This window comes from Tinamus guttatus, unplaced genomic scaffold (genome assembly GCF_059628265.1).
Source record: "Tinamus guttatus ecotype Peru unplaced genomic scaffold, ASM5962826v1 Tinamus_guttatus_pri_ptg000226l, whole genome shotgun sequence".
Classification (NCBI taxonomy): domain Eukaryota; kingdom Metazoa; phylum Chordata; class Aves; order Tinamiformes; family Tinamidae; genus Tinamus; species Tinamus guttatus.
This window is the reverse complement of record NW_028288760.1, coordinates 4238589-4257510: the sequence shown is the minus strand read 5'-3', so window position 1 is coordinate 4257510 and position 18922 is coordinate 4238589. Positions and strand designations below refer to the sequence as shown.

The 18922-nt window shown below is 37.6% G+C and overlaps 1 protein-coding gene across 1 annotated transcript in view; it reads right to left on the bottom strand.

Moving 5' to 3' along the window:
- The window catches only part of LHX2 (LIM homeobox 2), a 28134-nt gene extending 18413 nt beyond the window's left edge, over positions 1-9721 (bottom strand). Inside the window, exon 1 of the mRNA XM_088525472.1 lies at positions 9700-9721. The gene's annotated coding sequence lies outside the window, so the exon portion shown is untranslated. The remainder of the gene's footprint in view (positions 1-9699) is intronic.
- Between the last annotated feature and the right edge of the window lie 9201 nt (positions 9722-18922).

Here is an 18922-nt window from a genome sequence, read left to right as displayed (position 1 = left end):
CCGCGCTCGCGTGTCGCGGGGGTCGGAGCTCCGGAGCGCAAGGGGGGCAGCGCGGCCGCGCAGCCCCGGCCCCAGTGCCCGCCTCGCCTCGCGGGCGCTGCGCGCTCTGGCAGGTGCAGCGCGGCCAGGAGCTCGCTCTTCGCTAACCCGCCAACTCCTCTTGTACCCATGGCCAGTTGTGCGCGTCCCGGGACGCCCTTGCCGCAGTGCTGCCCCCCCGCACACCTGTGCGCATCGCTCCGCGCAGCCTCGCAGGCCGCGGGGGAAGCGCCGCTCGCAGGGGTGGAACGGCCCCGAGACCCTGGGGGCCCGCGAGCATCCAGCGCGCAAGTCCCCGCGAGCGGCGGGGGGAGCTACCCAAACACTGCCCCAAAATCCGAGCGTGGAAGCAACGGAAACTCGTGCTTTAATTCAGATTGGAAAGAGCAACTTTCTCATTATTGGAGCTGCAGAACATGATGGTAAAAGGGGTGTATCCCTTCCTGCCTTACGCTGCAAGACTCTGCAGGTGCCATCTGTGAGCTGCCGGCCCGGAGCTCACCCCGCCGGCGCCTGCAGCACCGCGCGCTGCCGTGGGCACCTTTGCCTTGCCTTTACTTAGACCATTTGCTGCTATTTCCACAGAGCTGAACACCCCATTATCCTTAAGCATTTTAATGCCAGTGTAATACCCTATCATGTAATTGATTACATACTTTCTCCGCGTATTTAGAGTTTTAAGAGGTCACGGATTCGTATACTTCACCTGACACTGCTAATTACCATAAAGATTATATATATATTATGTAATTAATGGATAATATTTCATCCGGCCGCACTGCCCGGGTGCTGGGGAGCGATGGTCCCCATGGCACTGTACGGAGGGCTGGCATGACCCCCGCTCCCAGGCTATCCCTGATTGTCTCCTTAATGGATATGCAAACACGAGAAGACATCCAACCCTGGCTACCAAAACACAAGGAAAGTAACAGAATGTAAACACAAAGCTGCTAATGTACACACTGACACATGAATGACATTTACATTGTTCTGAATAAAATCGGGGATAGCACGGAATAATGAGCTACAGAAAAATCGCTATAGCAAAATAATCTTTTAGAATGGGATACGGGCTCGTTTGAAAGGAGGGTTTTTTCGTTTTTTAAAAAAGAAATGCAGCTAAAATAATAAAGTCTTTTAACCTGTATTTTGTTATAGGTGACAGGTGAACAAATCACAGGTCTTGAGTTTCTCTAGCCTGCCTCTCTCGGTAACGTCATCTCCAGTGCCATCTGCTACCTACCAGACAAACAGACCAACCACATAATGAGGTACCAGCTTCCACCCAGCTACCGTGACTAAGCCAGAACAAAAGAATCGACGCCTCCTGCAACAAAGGCAACCAGCCTGGGCTGGCCTGGCTAATTGCTGCCCTTCAGGTTGGCTGTTGCAGATTTTAAGTGAACTACAAACTTCCACCAATACTTTATAGCTCTTGGATAAAGGTACTAAGAATAAGAGATAAATGGAAGCAAAAGGTAAGACAGAAGAAAGCTTAGAAAATAAGTAACTACTTATGGTAATTTAAAGGCTGTGGAATAATATAAACATGAAAGACCAGGGGGCAGAGTGATTGATATCTCATATGTTTTTGATGCCCCTACGGTTATTAGACTGCAATATATCGGGACATACAATAAACTATGAATTAAAATGTAATTGTAGCTTCAGGCATCTTCTTCATTGTCTGCTGTGGTGTTATGTCTTCATGCACCGTGATTGACAAGGTGTAATTAATCATCTTACTCAGTTGTAAATATGGGCACCCTTCACAGTAGGCATCAGGAAGTGTGTACCAGCAAAGGAAGCAATAGTTGACGCTGATATACCATTAAATCAAAATCAGAATGCTTATATGTTCAGAAATGTGTGTTTGGTGTGATGCTGTTATCATTTATTTCTAAAATACTGTACCAACAGATTTACTTGATTTGCAAGTTAACTACAACATTAACTGGTTTTATTTATTTTGTCTCTTCTTCATTTTTATAGGCAGTGATGTTGTTCTCCTAAAATGTGAGACAGTTTGTTTCTTGTCAGCAAGTGGAGCTCAGCTCTTCATCTCCCTGAGCTGCTGGAGAGAGACTAGCAGGCTTCGGATTCAGAGGCTCTATAGACTGACTTGAAATGATTCAAGGGAATTATTATTCCACTTGTATATCACTTTTTATGCTCTTTATATAACAAATGAGACATTTCGGGTCATTTTAAAGTGAAAGAGAATAATGAAATAATCTTATTAAGAAACACCATACAGTTTAAAAATAGGACATTCTTGTCACAGATGCTGTCCCCAAACTGTAATGAATGCATTTGTAAAGACGTTTTTAGTATTCACTGGTAAGAGATATTTTATATCTGTTTCTCTTTCTGAATGATCACCATCCTTATCCAGTTAGTGCAAAAACGGTGTGTGAGTCACAGGAAATCTAAGTGGATTGTCTCAGGAAAATTTGGTGGTAGGCATTTTTTTCACACACATAGAGCTGTTGAATGAGTAATTGGCAACCCATTTAATGTCCTTTGCTTTAAAGCTGTCTAGTACATTTGCTGTTTAAAAAAATGTCTTTCAAAGCTGCTAAATATATAACAAGAAGAGGTTGCTATCGCCATTCTAACCCGAACAAAGACATACAGCAAGCCACCTTGGATACTTCCCGCACAGTATTAATTACAAACACAATAATACATGAAAATTTGCAAAGTTCTCAAATTCCATTTCTTTGTAATACCAACTAATGAGTGTTTTATAAAAGCATACAGTAAAATCTCAGTCCAGACATTAGCTATCAAACATTACCTAAGCCATGTATTTTGAGGAGAGCATAGGCTCTACTAGAAGTGTACTTTTACCATTCACCCCAGACAGAATAAAATTTGCAGCTGTCTCAGAAGCAAACCAAGCTGAAGACAGTGTAAAGAGCACACTTTAAAGAAAGCGATCAGCAAAGAACGTGTTTTATTTTGATTTGAAAAACTGTCAATCACTGCTGAAGAACACCAAACAATATTCTTCTATAATATTAGTCAATTGTATTTGGGAAACTAGGAATAGGCACAAAAATAAATACTAAAGCTTAAAAGGAAAATAGTCTGAATGTTTTGCCCAGATGTTGTGCACTAATTGTTTGTCCCTAATTATTTGTCAGGCAATGGATTTCAGATAAAAATGCAAGCATGTATCTATGCAAGTGAGACAGAAATAAGATCTCTTACATATTTTAGTTTATATAGCCACAGCTATTTAAACAATTCCAAAACTGCCTCTACGGGTGTCAAAGAGGGAGGGAAATCTTCAACCACATGATCTTCTCTCCAGAGTCCTGTTAAATCCACTGAACTTAAAACAGAACAAGAAGTGTGAAATATAGGTTTGAACATGTTATGTCAGAAATGTAAAGGTTGGAAGCCTTTTTAGTAACCGATATTAATATTGTATTAAATGTTATGAAAAGGTAGGTGTTGGGGAGAGGGGCTGGCTCATGTGCAATTTTGTCAAGGTTTTTATCTGTGATTATGATTCCAGATGTATCTATTCCCTGAGGAGAAAAATGAAGTAAAGTTGGCATGTGACATGTGTTTTAAGGTGTTTGGCACAATTTCCCAAAGTGATGACAAAATGTTCATTTTTATTACAGTGAATTGGTAAAGAAAATACGATTGCGGAGGTCAGTAGCTGTATATTTTAGATAAGAGTGGAGTGTTATTTTAGGGAATATAGATTTTTAGTGGTGTCTTTGGATCTGGTTGCTTGACTGGAGCATCTACTATAGTAAATAGTAACTTAAATAGAATGATTTTTACAAAATATGAAGTGGCAATTGCTAACAATTTCAGTAAATTTCAGGCATAGTATATGCTAAAGAAGGGGAAAATGTTTCTTCTTTCATCTAGCAGTGTAGATGTTAATAGCAATTTATGTTTAATCTATTTACTCCAGACTTTAATGGCTGTTTTGCTAACCTGGTTGCTCTACAGTTGAAGCTCAAATAACTGTAATAAAATTCTTTGCAAAAACACATTTTTACTGTAAATGGACAATTCTTTTTTATTTATTCTTTTGTTTAACAGTGCAGTGAAGGCATTTTTTTCAATGAAAACTATTTAGTCTAGGCGCACCTAAAGAATTTAGATGAGAGAGTCGCGCGTGGCTCCCTGGTTCCCCTTCCCTCGCCCCTCCACACGCTCCTGTGTGCAGTGGTACCACTCATCCCATGCTGACAGCAGGGCACCCAGGGCTACATTACCAGGCAAACACTCACTCGTAAACATTTTACAAGTTCAACATCAACCAATCGTGGAGGTTTGGGAGCTGCCCTGATTGGGTGCATCCCGGATTTGGTAAACATGGCTGCAGAACAGCAGCAGGGCTTGTGAGAGAGGCTCCTCCAGTGCTGCCTCCTCTGAATAAGCAGGGACTCAGAATATGATTCATTCCATATTTTCTAAGTAAACTTCCACAGCTCTCTATCCATCTGCAAATATTCAGTGATGTGCGCAATACATTCCTCTCTGTTCTACAGGCACTTTTCTTTGTGAATTTAACCACATCAGAAAGCACTTCAGATTTCTAACACAAATATTAGATGCATTTAATGTAAGGAAGCTTCCTTTATTGGAGGTGATTGGGAACATTTTGTATTTTATAGGTGTATTTAAGAGGTTAGCAGTAGGGGGGAATCGTCTGTGGAAAATCTGTCTACAGCTAAAATTTTTAGTTGCAGAAGTGTTGCTGAAATGCCTAATACAGTCACATTCTTTTGTTAAGTAGCTCACAAGAGTATCCTCTCAGCTACCACATATTTTTAAAGTCAAATACCAGTCTCCTTAGCTGCTATTTGTTATTTTCAGTCCTATATACTTGTTTTTATTTTCCTGTGTGCAATTAGAAGACTTCCTTTCTCAAGAAATTCCCTTTTTATCACAATTCTATCCCCAGTTTAGTGGTTCTTTTAAATGATCTCCTGCAACTTTATTTTATATCTAGTGCATACATGAAAAGCGTAAAGAAACTCCTTTGCTATTAAATTTTAGACAGTGGTTTGCAAGTTTTCAAGGACTAATTTTCCATTGAACATCTTTTTCTCCAACACAAGATAGCAACAATTAAAGAACATCAAAGGTTAAGACATTTTACAATACAATTTAGAAGTTCATTGTTGAAATCCCTGCTGTACATTCAGACCCTATTCTGCACTCAGTATCAGAAGAATAACACAGAGGGTTTGAACAGTCTGCCATTTTTCAGATATTGAAATGTGCTTGCCTAATGAAGGCAGAAGACTTCCTTACCAGATTTGTTTTAAAGCAGTGTTTTTAGATAATAATACATTAAAATGGCAGTTTTAAATCAGGTACTAATTACTATTTCATTTGATATTTTGCAAGATACCTAGCCACTTATTATTTATCCTTTATTTCTCTGAGTTGATCTAATTGCACCTCTCTATTTTGCATTTATTTCTCTTTGCAAACACTACATTATTCACTCCTGTGCTTATTAAACAGTGCCACCTGCACCAAATGAAACAAAGCTTCTCCATCAATCTATCCCAGCTAAAGAACCCTGACTATATATTATAATTAATTGAAACTCAATTGAACACTTGAGTCTGAACTAGATACAGTAACCTGAAAAAACATTAAAAATTAGGATGTACTTTAAAGAAATCTTTTAAATGAAAATGTTCTCTCAAAATTGAGATCCTAACCTTGTACCAAGCACTCTTCATCATCTCAGCACAGTACCTCAAGTAGCAATTAGCAGGTCCTTTAATTAATTAACTATTCCCTGTACATCACAGAGATTTTTGTGGCACTAACGTCATCCTCCATAACTGAATACCAAGTCCAGTCAATATTTTGTCACTATAAACCTCCATCCGGACTACCTGAATGCCCACCGCACGTCTCTGAGAGATGATTTCAGAACACAGAGGGCAGTTATGGAAAACACACGCAAACTTTACAGTGCTATGGCCAGCGCAGTCGAAGCAGATGAAGCTACACGTGAAAACCAGGGAGTCTTGTCTATGTAAATATTTGCAATGAGAAGAAATCCGGTAAGATAAAATGCGAAACAGTAAGTGTGGAATCATATAAATGTATTTAAGCAAAATTATTTTATGAAAGGGACTCTATGTATTTTCAACTTCTCAAGTGCCTTGGGCTTTGTTCGCTGGGCTGCTTATCTTTAACACTGTCAGCTCTCCAACAAGACCAGATTAATTAAGTGGCGGGTCAGACACAGTCAGGTGAAAGGGCATTTCCAACCAATCCCTGCTGTTTTGCCAATTTTATGCCTTGCAAACTTTTCGTATAAATGTGGCTGACTAATTTCAATGTAGCTTTTGGTTGGAATAATATTAAGAAACTTTAGGAAAACTAAGGCCTGAAAATAGGACATCAATAATGTATTGCTGGCCTTAAGATTTACAAGAGATAGAGTATGTAAATTTGTTTATATAAATATGTATTAGATATGGGACTGTATGTGGCTATATGTGTGTGTGAATGAACATATGTGTGTGTATCCTTCTATCTGTTTGTAGATGCAGACACAGACATATGTTACCATTTCTTGGAGGCAAATATCTGCAGAAATAATTCTTTGGGTTCAGTATTTTTCTTTAATTCACAGTAACCTTATCTTCTGAGATCTGTTTGTTCAGGGAAGATCCTGTGAATTTATATAATGTACAGTATAATGAAATGAAATCAAGTATGCCTCATATGATTTTGCAAGAATTATACATTAGCCACTCTCTTTCAACATGAGTAGTATTTTGAATTATGGAACAAACATTATAGTGAATTTTAAAATAATAAATAATACATATGATGGACATGTAGAACTAGACACTGCTGAAATCTCAAGAAACAAAAAAGAATTACCATTTGAATAATTTGGTTTGTTTGCCAAATGGTATTAGATAAGAAAATAATTAACTGGAACTATTCATGAGAAGTAATATCTATTCATTTACCAAAAGCTAGTAACTGCACCTCAGTTGTGTTTGATATTTTGTAAGAGCAACAGAAAATTTCCTTTTCACCTCATGAATTCTATTAAACTGCTGTTATTGTAACTGCAGTTCAAAATATTTTGACATGAGCAAAATGTAAGGTAAAATATAAGGGTCAATGAATAAGCTATAAATGTATCTTTTTTAATGTGTAAATCTGCTCTTATCAATAATTCACTATGCATGTTCCACAAAGACTGTCTTTACATTTTTGAATTAGCATTTACAGTTTACTGGAGACTATTAAAAATATACATATTAATCTCTGTACTGTGTCATCATTTACCACCAAAATTTTCCAATATATGTGGCAAACACATGCTCTATTTTGATACATCCGTCTCAGACAAAGGTGGGCTCTGATGCAATTTTTCACTGTTCATTTCCCTGAACCTTTTGGGATACAAAGAATCGTGAACAAATACTTAACAGTCTGATCAATAACCATTGACCGTTCTGAGCCACTCGTATCCTAACAAGCACAGCTTGATCATGTATATTTGATCATTGTAAAATTTCAAAGCACCTTGATGCAGCAGAGCAAGCTTTTCCATAGTACCCTTTCGTTGTTTAATAAAGTATATATTCCCCATGATTGAGCTTTACCATTAATGGAAACTTACTGCACATATATTTGATGAAGCACAGGATCATTAATTTCAGTGTTATACATCCACCATACTTTATATCAATGGCAAATATAAAACACTGTCCTAATGTTTTAAGAGAGGAAACTCTGGATGTGCCTATGGATTCAATGGACCCCAGAGTGCAAATCTAAAAAGCTCTACCGTTATAAATCTTGCATTCCTGTTAAGTGCTGGCATGCACATTACACCAAGGTGTGTTAAGGTTATTTTAGTGGAAATATTGTAGCAAAAAAACTTTCCCTTGATATTCATTTAAGTATATGTTCAGATTTGTAAAAAATAAATAAATTTGCAATTTCACAGCTGTGTTACCCTCATCCTTCTTAACTACAATGTAAACAGATGAAGATCTAAGTAAAAAATATATTTACAGTGAAAAATGTCTTTGCAGAACTTTATTATTGTTTGCAATTCCGCATTCACTGTTTTTCACACAGAAATTTCAGATTATCATTAAAATATAACATTGATGCTACATTTGTATAGCTGCCTTTTCTGCTTATAATCATAATGTTTATTCTAACTTTCTGGGCTTATTATTTTAGACAGATATCCGTTTAATTAGCTTAAGCTGTCATACTCTAATAAATACAGACGGGTTGCTTGGTTTGAGAGGAGCAAGGTGGCTGCAGATTTCAGAAGCAGAGACAGTTAATGTTTTGTACGTTATCATGTAAACAGCAAAAGGACAAAAATAATTACCTGATAAACTTCCCATTTCTGACTCTCCCCTATATGCTTTCTGACCGATTTTTCTATAGAAAATCCATTCAAATTAAGCAAGTCCTCTAAATATCAGCAGCATCTGCTGGTTCAGACACCTTCCTTTATGCAGAGAACCATTTTCATATGATAATACATGTAATATGATATAGAATGACAGAATGCATGACAGTTGCCCATAATACATAGAAAGTCACTCAAAGGACAGAAGCGACATTTGGATAATTAGCATCCATTGGGCAGTCAATCATGCGAATAGAAAAAACTGAACAAAACCCACAATGGAGTTAGAAAACAAAAGGGACCCTAGCCAGTCTCAGGATTAACTGCTCTAAAGCGATCTAAATGCTTTTGTATCTAAAGAACTGAGGCTCCCAGGGCTGCCCTGCTCCCCTCTAGATACCCAGGGAACTAATTGTGGCGATCAAAGTTAAAGCATTCTCTCTTCTTTATAGACTGCTAAATACACAGAAAAATTATTTCTCCATTCGTGTTCATTAAACTATTTTAAAGTTAAAAAACTGATGCCATGTTCCTTTGCCAAGTGAAATGAGACAGAGTCCGGAGATTGTCCTGCTTTTATGGGAACACAACAGCCCGTTTAATAAGTCTGCCTTTGTTTGATTAATATTATTTTGCTGTTGTCCAGTTCGGTACCTCTTTCTTTTAGGATAATGCAGGCTATTGTCATTTAAAAAAATCTTGTGTAGAAAAAAAAAAAAACCTGCAAACAGTCAGGAATAATAAAATTATCAAACCTAAGCAGAAAAAATCTCATATTTTCTTAGTTAGTAATTGCCGCTTTATAAAATAAATAAAATTGCATTTCACTCAATATATGCCACTAGGAATTATTTCCTTTCCCCAGATTAGCTGGAAGACAAGGGCAAACCCCTTTAAATCTCCATCTAACAGAAGAGAGAAAGAGAAGAGAGACAGCGAGAGCCCCAGGATGTGGAAAGTCATGAAAATACCTACCCTGGAGACAGTATTCCCATAGGATCCTTTTCATACAAATTCCAACTTGCCTAATGCCCTTAATGAATGAAATAAAGACAGAATTCGGAAAGGCCCGTGCTGGTGGCTCCTGCTGGAAAGTGTGTGGTTTGAGGCATAGCTGCAGCAGTTCTGGGAAGGAATCGGCTCCGGTCCCCATCAGCCAAGCAGGCAGGAATCACTGGGGCGAAATCTTCCCCTCTCACACATTTGCAATTGACTTGAAATAACATCACGACACCTTTGGATAATTGACGCCTTCTTACCTTTCGTTGTCCTTTGTAATTAATATTTGTAGATCTAGAGGTTTCTCCCAGCCACAGATAACAGGAAGGTGAAAGGGGTGGGGAGAGAGTGTGTGCGCGTGTGTGCGTGTGTGTGTGCGTGTGAGAGAGAGAGAGGGAGAGAGGGAGGAAAGGAGAGCTGAGAGGCTTTGGTCGTGTGTGTGTTTGGGGATGGCGTGTTGTGTATTTGTGTGTCTGGGTATCTGGGGCTTTGCAAACCTCGAGGGTTCTAGAGGAAAGATAGGAAGTGAAAAGTGTGATGAGCTGGATCTCCCCTGTCAGTCGTTATAGGGTTTCAGCAGCAGTGACCTTCAACCCTTTTGCTCTGCGTCAGCCTCAACTTGAGCCCCCTTGCCCAGCTGCTGTGCCAGCATCAAAATGTAGAGAGGGAAAAAGGGACAGCAGAGGTAAGGAGGCAGGGAGAGATTGAGATCAGAAGGGCTTTTCGCCCAGTCAAATGGGCCTCTGGTGACAAATCAATCACGGCCTGTTCAAACCAATGATGCTGCCAGTCTCCAGCTCGCCAACCCCTCCACAGCCTCCCCCAGCTCTTCCTGGCTCTCCTACATGACACTCAGCTGATGACTGGGGCTCCAGTCAGAGCAGGGCTGCTTTTTACAGGTTGATTTGGTCATTAGCATCATCTCTTCTCTATCTCCCTCTTGCACTCTTTTCCTACCAACCATTTATTTAACAAATATTGAAAATAATAGTAGAGAAAGGATTGCAAAACACAGAAATAATTGGAAATAAGTTCATATATAATATTGTCACATGTACCCAGATTTATTTATGTATTTGTTTTTTTTATACACTTAGGAATAGCTGCCTGTTTTAATTTAATTAGCAAATCTGATCAATATAATCAAGAACAAAGGCAGTAGGCCTTAGAAGCTCTTCATTGCACCTAAGCAGCCTTCCATTTATTCATTTTACACTAGCAAAACTGGCTTCATATTTTTTTTTCCACTATAGCCATAGGACAGGAAAACTAAAGCCATTATTTTTCAAATATCTCTTTTTTTCAGGCATTTGCTAAAATATGATTTTAAAAATCCATTTAAATCCACAAGGTCGATCCTTAGCTGAAACAAAATTGCATTGCCACTGATTTTCATGTTTTTATACAGAAATAAATGCTAAAAATAAATGCTAAAAAAGAAATCTTAACCTTATAGCCTGCAATTTCCACAATCTTTTGGTTCATGTTTACTTTACATAACATTTCTTGCTTTTTAGATTTGTGTTTTCTGCTGAGGCCACATAAGAGAATCCAAAGATGTACAGCATCCAGAAATGATGGAATATCCTTCCAAGGAATGAACAGTGATAAAACTTGAAATAAAGTAGAACAACAAAGAAACAAAGAAACAATAATTACTAAGTTATAACAAGTTCTTTCAATAATGGCTTCCATCTGAATAATAAAAAATGGTTTAGAACTCTTAAAAAAAGAGACGACAACACTAGAGGAGCATTTAAAAAGTGCCAGAAGAGCAGAGCACTCTCTTGCAGGTTTTGTGGTCTTAGAGGATTGCATTCTGTTCGTTTCTCTCCTCACACTCCCCCGCACCCTCCAATCCTTAATACAAAGGAGGAAGAAAGTCAAAAAAAGGTCTTAATAGAGCATATTTTGATCTCTTTTAGTCCTCACTAACCTTCATTCCCTGGAATAAAATCTTCCTATGGACAAAAAATGAATCGTGCATGTTAAGAAAAGGGGAAAAGTCTCTCCTTGTCCTCTCGTATTTAGTGGCAATCTCTTAGTTTAGGGATGTTTCATATGTGCAGTCAAGGGAATCAACGTACATTTTTATTAGCCAATTTACATGTTTTGTAGCACAGAGCAAGTGACCAATCTGACATAGTGTGGTGGGTAAGAGTGATGATGGAAATATGTCGAACGGAGCTAGCTCTTGCGGGCTCTGCAAAGAGAGCCTGGGGAAGGCACAACAGCACCAAAAATAGAGCACAAAATACTAAAAAATACTTCCCTCTATCCTCTCTAATATGATTGAACTCTGAGAAACTGAAGAGAAGTGCATTGCAGAAAGCAGTGTGGGGTGTCGAACAGCCTGTAGCTGGAGAGTGCTTCGTCTTTATCTTCAAAGCTGTCCTGTCAAATACAAGGTCTTTTTAACATCAGAGGGATAAAGTTTCTGATTCTGAGGGGTTCGTTTTCCTCTTGGTTTTCCTCTATCAGAAGTTAAGCCCATACGACCCCCACAGTAAGCTGGCTTCAGGATTGCTGCCCTGCTATTTGCCCTATGATTTGGGGATGCTTGTGTAGGACAATCTTGATTTGCTCACTGTTTGTTGGGTTCAGTTTTCTTCATGTTAGTTCTTTCTTCTATCCTATGTGTCTTGAGGGTTTTTCTGTATGGCACAGAACTGAACCTTATGAACTTAAAGGAAAATTGTGGCTGGGACTTGGAGAATATTCATCTGTTGCAGAAAGTGCTGAAGTCTGAGCATGTGAGAATTGAACTAATGAGATTCTCTTCTCATTTCAGTCCTTCAGTCTCTGTTTTTAGCCACTCTTTAATTGCAGTATTTCCTGACAAAATAATGCTAACTCCTAAAAAAACTAAAATGTATACCTTCATTTCATTGCTTGTACTTCCTTCTACCAATATAAACAAGAAATTAAGATTGTTTGCAACACATGTGCTTTTTTGTCATCTGATTTTCACCAAATAAGTAGTACACTTAAATCTAGTTTATTTGTAAAATGAAAATTCATTACATTTCTGGAAACTTGAACTATCAGCTCCATGCATTTTAATTAGATTGTCTGTTTTTTCATTTATTACTAATACAGTCCTCTTAACTATGATTTATTTGCTAAACAATGTGCCATAATCCATCACTTATTCATCTTAATTTCAGCAAAATTAAAGTAGTCGCTGTTATATTACACCTAATTGCACTTGCAATGAAAAGAACGGAGATGTTAATCAAAATAAATTGAAGATAAACAATAAAATCATTAAATCTTTGCTGCAGTAAGTGTAACTAATCAGTTTTGACTTGAAGCGACCGAACACAAATAATGAATCTGTCAGTGAAGACGCGCTCATTAAATACAGCCTAGTCCGCTAGGGTCCTGCAGGCAGCCTGTAACACACATCCCTCTGCAACCCCCTTGTGCTGATCTGCTATTAGGAGAGAGCAAAGGAGAAAGAGGCGATTTTATATGATTTTTAAGATTAAATGTATCTATATATTGCAGTTTGATTGAGCACAGATGCAAATGCCACAGGTATATATTAAGCCCTGTAAACACTGTGCCAGTAACAGTGAAAGACTGTTCTTTTTTGCAACAAGCACGTCACAGAAAGAAAAAGAGAGAAAAAGAGGGAAAAAAAACCCCAAGCAATTGGAAATTCAGAGATATGATGGGACTTCTTAGAAGGTTTTAGTAGTATTAGTTTCATAGCAGATTGCTAAAGTCGGTATCGGAGTAGATACGTGTATTTTGCATTAGCACGAGACACTGATGCAGCCCTCTGCTCCATCCACACGCTAGGGACAACCCCTGCGTTAGTTACGTACCCTGTGCTTCACCGCCACTTACCCCTTCGGACCTTAACAGGTTGTCACAAGGGACCAAATGGGCACGCCGGGTGTTCCTGCTGTTGGACTGGCAGGGAGTCCTGCATCTCAGTGGCTTAGTGAGCTGAGCTAGAGCAGTCACCACTTTCTACCTCAGCTTCTAAGACATTTACTTCATTATTTCAGCTTCCCCAACAGAGTATTTGCTGGCTATCACTAGGTGAGCATAAATATACATGGCAAGGAACAATTTTTCTTAAAATATTTTTGAGTACTACCTCTTCATCTGATACAAGACAGTAAATAGGTGCACCAATCATTTTGCTTATTCACAAATCTTTCTCTCCTTTGTCTTAATCATTTACTAAACAACATAGTTCAGCTTAAAATATTGAACAGCACAAAAGATGTCTGCATTGCAATTGGGATCATAAAATAATCCATAAACATTTTACAATGCCAGTAGTTTCTGCTGTATTTTAAACAGCATTCAGTCCAAAAGATATAGTGATAATTTAACAGTTAGTATATTCTAGCTCAATATCAGAGAATTGCATGTGTTTTCCTTTGACGTTTGACTATTTAGGCATGATAACCCAGGGCCCTCTTAGCAGGAGGCTAATTTTGCTCAGATTTCTTCTCCTCTTTCCCTTATCTTTTTATAGATAATATATTTGGGTCTTATCAAGTGAAAACGATCATGGGAGAACAAGGTTTCACATCCTGGATTCATGGTTGGACAATGCTGCAAGGAAGTTTTTTATCCCTTTTTCTTATGCTAGTGTAATTTAATTTCTGTTTATAAATAGGCTTTTTGTCTTTTAACTTCTAGCTGGACCTATATTTAGTTTCAGCTCTGCTTCTTTCCAGCATTTATAACGCTTAACTTGGGACTCAGCATTTCTCAAGGCACTCATTGGAATGATTTATATGGGTTTTGCTAGTTCAGCAGCAGGTGAACTCTAGAAGTTAAAGATTAGCTGTTTTTCACTGATATAACCATAAACACTTAAGTAGTGAATATTACTACTCTTAAATTATAGAAAAGGAAATAAAATACAGACTGAAAAGAGATGGCAGGAACATAAACTCAGTAATGATAAGAAAAACAATAAAAAGATGGACCTTTCATTACTGCATTACTTAATCAAAATCAGTCAAAATCTACCTTGAATGAAAATGATAGACTAGGGCTCAGGAGCTGTATAGTGCCTGTGTAAAGTTAATCTGAGAATCTCATTCCTGTTGCTTTCAGCAGGTCTCTAAAAAAATTCACCAACACAAGTGGCACTAATTGGACCCCATGTTGGGAAAATTCACAGAGGAGCTTAGGGCTGAATGGGCCATGGAAAGTGAACTCTCTCTCCTATCTAGATGTGGCTCCTTGAGGTCACTGTTAAAGCATGCCAGAGGGCAACACAGAAGAAGGTTGCTTTATTTTTACTTGTGCCTTAACTTTCCTGTATGCAGCTAGAATACTTCAATATTCATGCTTCTTACTGTATCACTTTTACTTGCTCTCGACTTTAATTGTTATTTCCCACCCTCCACCCCCCTTCTTTTTTCCAGAATGTAAAGCATCTTGGACTTTGTTCAAGTAAAATACATTTTCAAAAAACAAGCACTGTGATACATGATTATGAGCCTGAATAAGAAGAAGTAGGCACTTGGTGATTGAGAGAAGAGGCAGCAAGGAGGGCCGACAGAAGGGGAGAGATTCAAAGAGCTCTCTTTAGTCCCATTCTGAAAAACAGAAAATAGTTAGCATCTACAAAGAGATTTCAAGAAAACAGGGTGAGATTTTAGTTTGGACAGGAAGAGATGGGTTTGGAATAAATAACTAGATCTGTCAGTTGGCAACACAGATAATCGCTGAATCCGTGTTGGATGATGAGATTACACCAAAACAAGATTTAATGGGAGAGAAGAAGGCAGCAAAAAAACAGCTCTACAAAATACCTTTAGAAAGTTGGAGATGTGATATCAGAAAAGAAAAAGGAGCAGTGTTGAAGTGATTAGAAAGGCAGCAGAAGAAAATAGGGTCATGGAAAACAAGGAGGACAAAATGTCAGAAAGATGAATTCAGATAACAGCTCAGAATGCTGATGTGCTAAGGAAGATCAAATTGGAGCGTTACTGCCCAGCTTTAACACAGAAGAGGTCTAGATTGTATATAGATCAGACTAAGTCAGCTACTAGTGAGACTTTCGGTGCAAGTATGTAAAGCAATCAATCATTATAGATATACAAAAAACCTAGGACACACTTGATTTATGCACACTATTATCTTATCAATGTGATGGCTAACCAGTGATGTAATGAAAGCAGCACAGTAATGATTATTCAGTTTCTGAGAGAAGAAGCAAAGGAAGTAAAAGAGTAGAGATTTTTTAGAAGTAGAAACATTTAAAACTGTATGAAAAAGCAATTTTGCAGCATAAGAGTGCAAGAGATAATAATGTTGCCAAGGAATAGAATCAATCTGAATGCCAGAACCACTCACAGCTATGGAATATTAACTTAGCAAGTTTGAGCAACATGCTTTCCCAAAAGATAGTGTGGGTGCTCTTTGACCAATTGCCTTTAAAAACTTGTTATGCTTTATTACAATAAATCATTTTATCATTCTTCCACTTTCTAACAGAATTGATAAATTCATCAGATTTGATTTAGTAGAGGCAAATTAGCAATCTGATTGTATCACTTTGCATAAAACACTATAATTGAAACTAGTTATGTTGAGCAGGTTCAACACTGCAAAACAGCAAGCCCTTCTCTTGGATATACTCCACAGATTCGCTAAAGCACTTCAAGGGTTTTATAGACCGAAAAGGAAGTATATATTATGGAATACAACTGGCAGGACGATTTTGTATTTACTTACACACAATATCTCTAGGTATTGTATGCACTTACATATGGTATCCTTAGGTTTCTTTTCAACATTGTTTTCAACATCTTGTAGATCACAGAAGTTCATGGAAAAAATAGTCTCTTTAAGTTTGTATACTACATCATTTTAGTAAGTTACTTTGTTGATTCTGTGAAGATGAATAATTTTGCATCATCTGCAGTTTTTGTAACACTGCTGTTTATTCCCACCTTTTGGATCATTAACACAGGCATAGAGTGTATCTAAAGTGAGTCTCAAACAAATTTTGCTATATTGAAAAATTGTCATTTATTCTATTACTAGCTTTCTGCGTATGAGACAGGTTTTAGTTGGAAATAGAGAAAATTTTAAAACATGCAAATAGTTTTGCACATATGTTGGCAGTCATGCTGGGGAACCAGAAAAACACATTGTACTTTCATCGAGATATGTCATTTAATTCTGATTATATCTTCCTTATCTAAGCAATGTGTAATTCCATTTTAGCCATTTTTTATTACTAATACACATGGCTGCCTATGTTGACATTCCCCAAACTCAACTACCCTTCATACCTTAAATACCATAAATATTCAGTAGCCTGATTTTAATCAGATTGCATATTCTTCATAGTTGTTCAGAAATTTCTTTCCTAAATTCTCCTGGAATTCATTAAATTATGCCACAGTTCTAGGAGTCTGTTTCTATGTAATTTATGATCTTGTTCCAGCACATCTTATTTTAACTCCTGTATGTTTGATAGAACCCCCTCTCCACTGCCTAACAGAGAGTGGTATATCTGGTGGTATATCTATTTTCCCCAAAGCCATGCAGAAAATGCTAATGCAAACAAGTCATCTACCCTCATTTCAGTGCCTCTGTGTTCTCATTAGCTTTCTTACTTTTCTGCCAAATAGCCCACTGGACCTACAAAATATTTGTAGGCTTGCTGATTCTTACTACTTGAAGAAAATATTGCTTTCACATCAGGCTTCCTTATTCTTCTACCAAATAGCACACTGGACCTACATAATCTTTTGCAGGCTTTCTTCTTCTTAATATTTGAAAAAAAATCTTGTTTTCATGACAGACTATATGCCCCTCAAATCCTCTGTCATCCTTCTAATCTCTACTGTGCATCTTAGCCACTGTTTTTTATCCCTATTGACTTCACAAGACAATTTTGATGTTCAGGAAAATACACATTTCACTGTACTAACTTCTTGTACGTTCCCATAGACATATTGCTTATATTTTGCCTGTCAGCTTCTTCTTCCTTTTTTTTTTTTTTTTTTTTTTTTTTTTTTTTTTTTTAGGATTATGCATGCTTTCTGTTACACTGTTATGGTTGCTCAAGTAGCCTGCATGCTGAGTCTAAGGATTTTAATTTCCTCACTTGTGACTTTAGGGTCTTTTTAACTAGCTTCCTCATTTTTGGTACAATCTCTCCCCTGAGGATGTTGAAGTTAATTATATTGTGGTCACTATTACTTAGTGGTTCAACTTTAGTTACTTTATAAAGTAACTCTTGTGTGTTACTTGAGAGGTTTTTCTTGTTCTTTGTAGCACTAAGATTAAAACAACTAACATACGTATCAAAAGTTTTTTTTAATGTATCCTAGCAAAACAAATTGGAAAGTTTAAGAAAATAAATGGACTTAAGAGGGAGCTTATTTGAAAGACCAAGAGTGCATTGGAGAAATGCCACCTAGTCTTCATTAGCCATAAGACTAGGATAAATCAAATCAATTAATTATGACTCCCTTTAGAGGCAGAAATATAGGAACATATTTATACCCCCACTATATAATTTAAATAACACTACAAAAGAGTCAGGACCAGGTTCAAAAGAGAACTTCCAGCAGGACATTATCCCCATTTTAGAGAAAAGGAACACATTTATTGGCTTACTAATATTGCCTGTCGCAATTTACCATTTAAAGTTCCTTCATTAAATGCAAAAGAGGTTGGTATTTCATAGCTCACGGTATTACCTCGTTACAGCTTGATGTGGTACAGTTGCAGTAATTACATAAATAAAATTGACTTATTATGAAGTATAAAATGAGTGATGATGTTTGGAGGAGTGCACTTTGATTTGCGATTTTTTTTTTTTGTCAAAATGGAAAGGGATAATTATCATCACAGAACTAATCAAAGTATCATTGAGAAATGAACTTTCACCCTTATTTTTCCTTAAATAATATTTACAGTTTGGGAAGAGAACTCTCCTGGACTGTGGAATTGCAATCTGCCAAGGATAATTCTGCATGTTTAAAAAAACTATGTGAAAACTAGACACTAGTAAATGACAACAGTCATACAATCCCCAGGTTGGCCAGGAACCCTTACACTCCTAAGGCAATTCATGGGCTTCTTCTCTAACCAGGTATTGATCATGAGACACATCTTATTTGAAGACCTTCTCAGACAAAAAGTAAGTATAAATAAGTGTGGAGGAATTTGGAGCTTAATTACCTTTTTGTCAATGTGGGGTAAGATTACTGATGACTTCTGAACACCAGGAATCTCAGTAACAGGTTTGTGGGCCATCACCTCCATTTCACATATGCAAGCTCAGAACAGCTAGCTCTGTCTAGCACTAGCACTTGCCAGAAAGGTGTGTTAGAAAGTCATGCTCCAGCAACCACATGGAGTTACACTAATATGAAATGAGTATAAACTAAATATGAATCCATATCCATATATGACCCTCACCGTTTAATCACTGTTGCACTGTTGAAGATTGCAATCATTTGAATATTTGATAAATTTTCC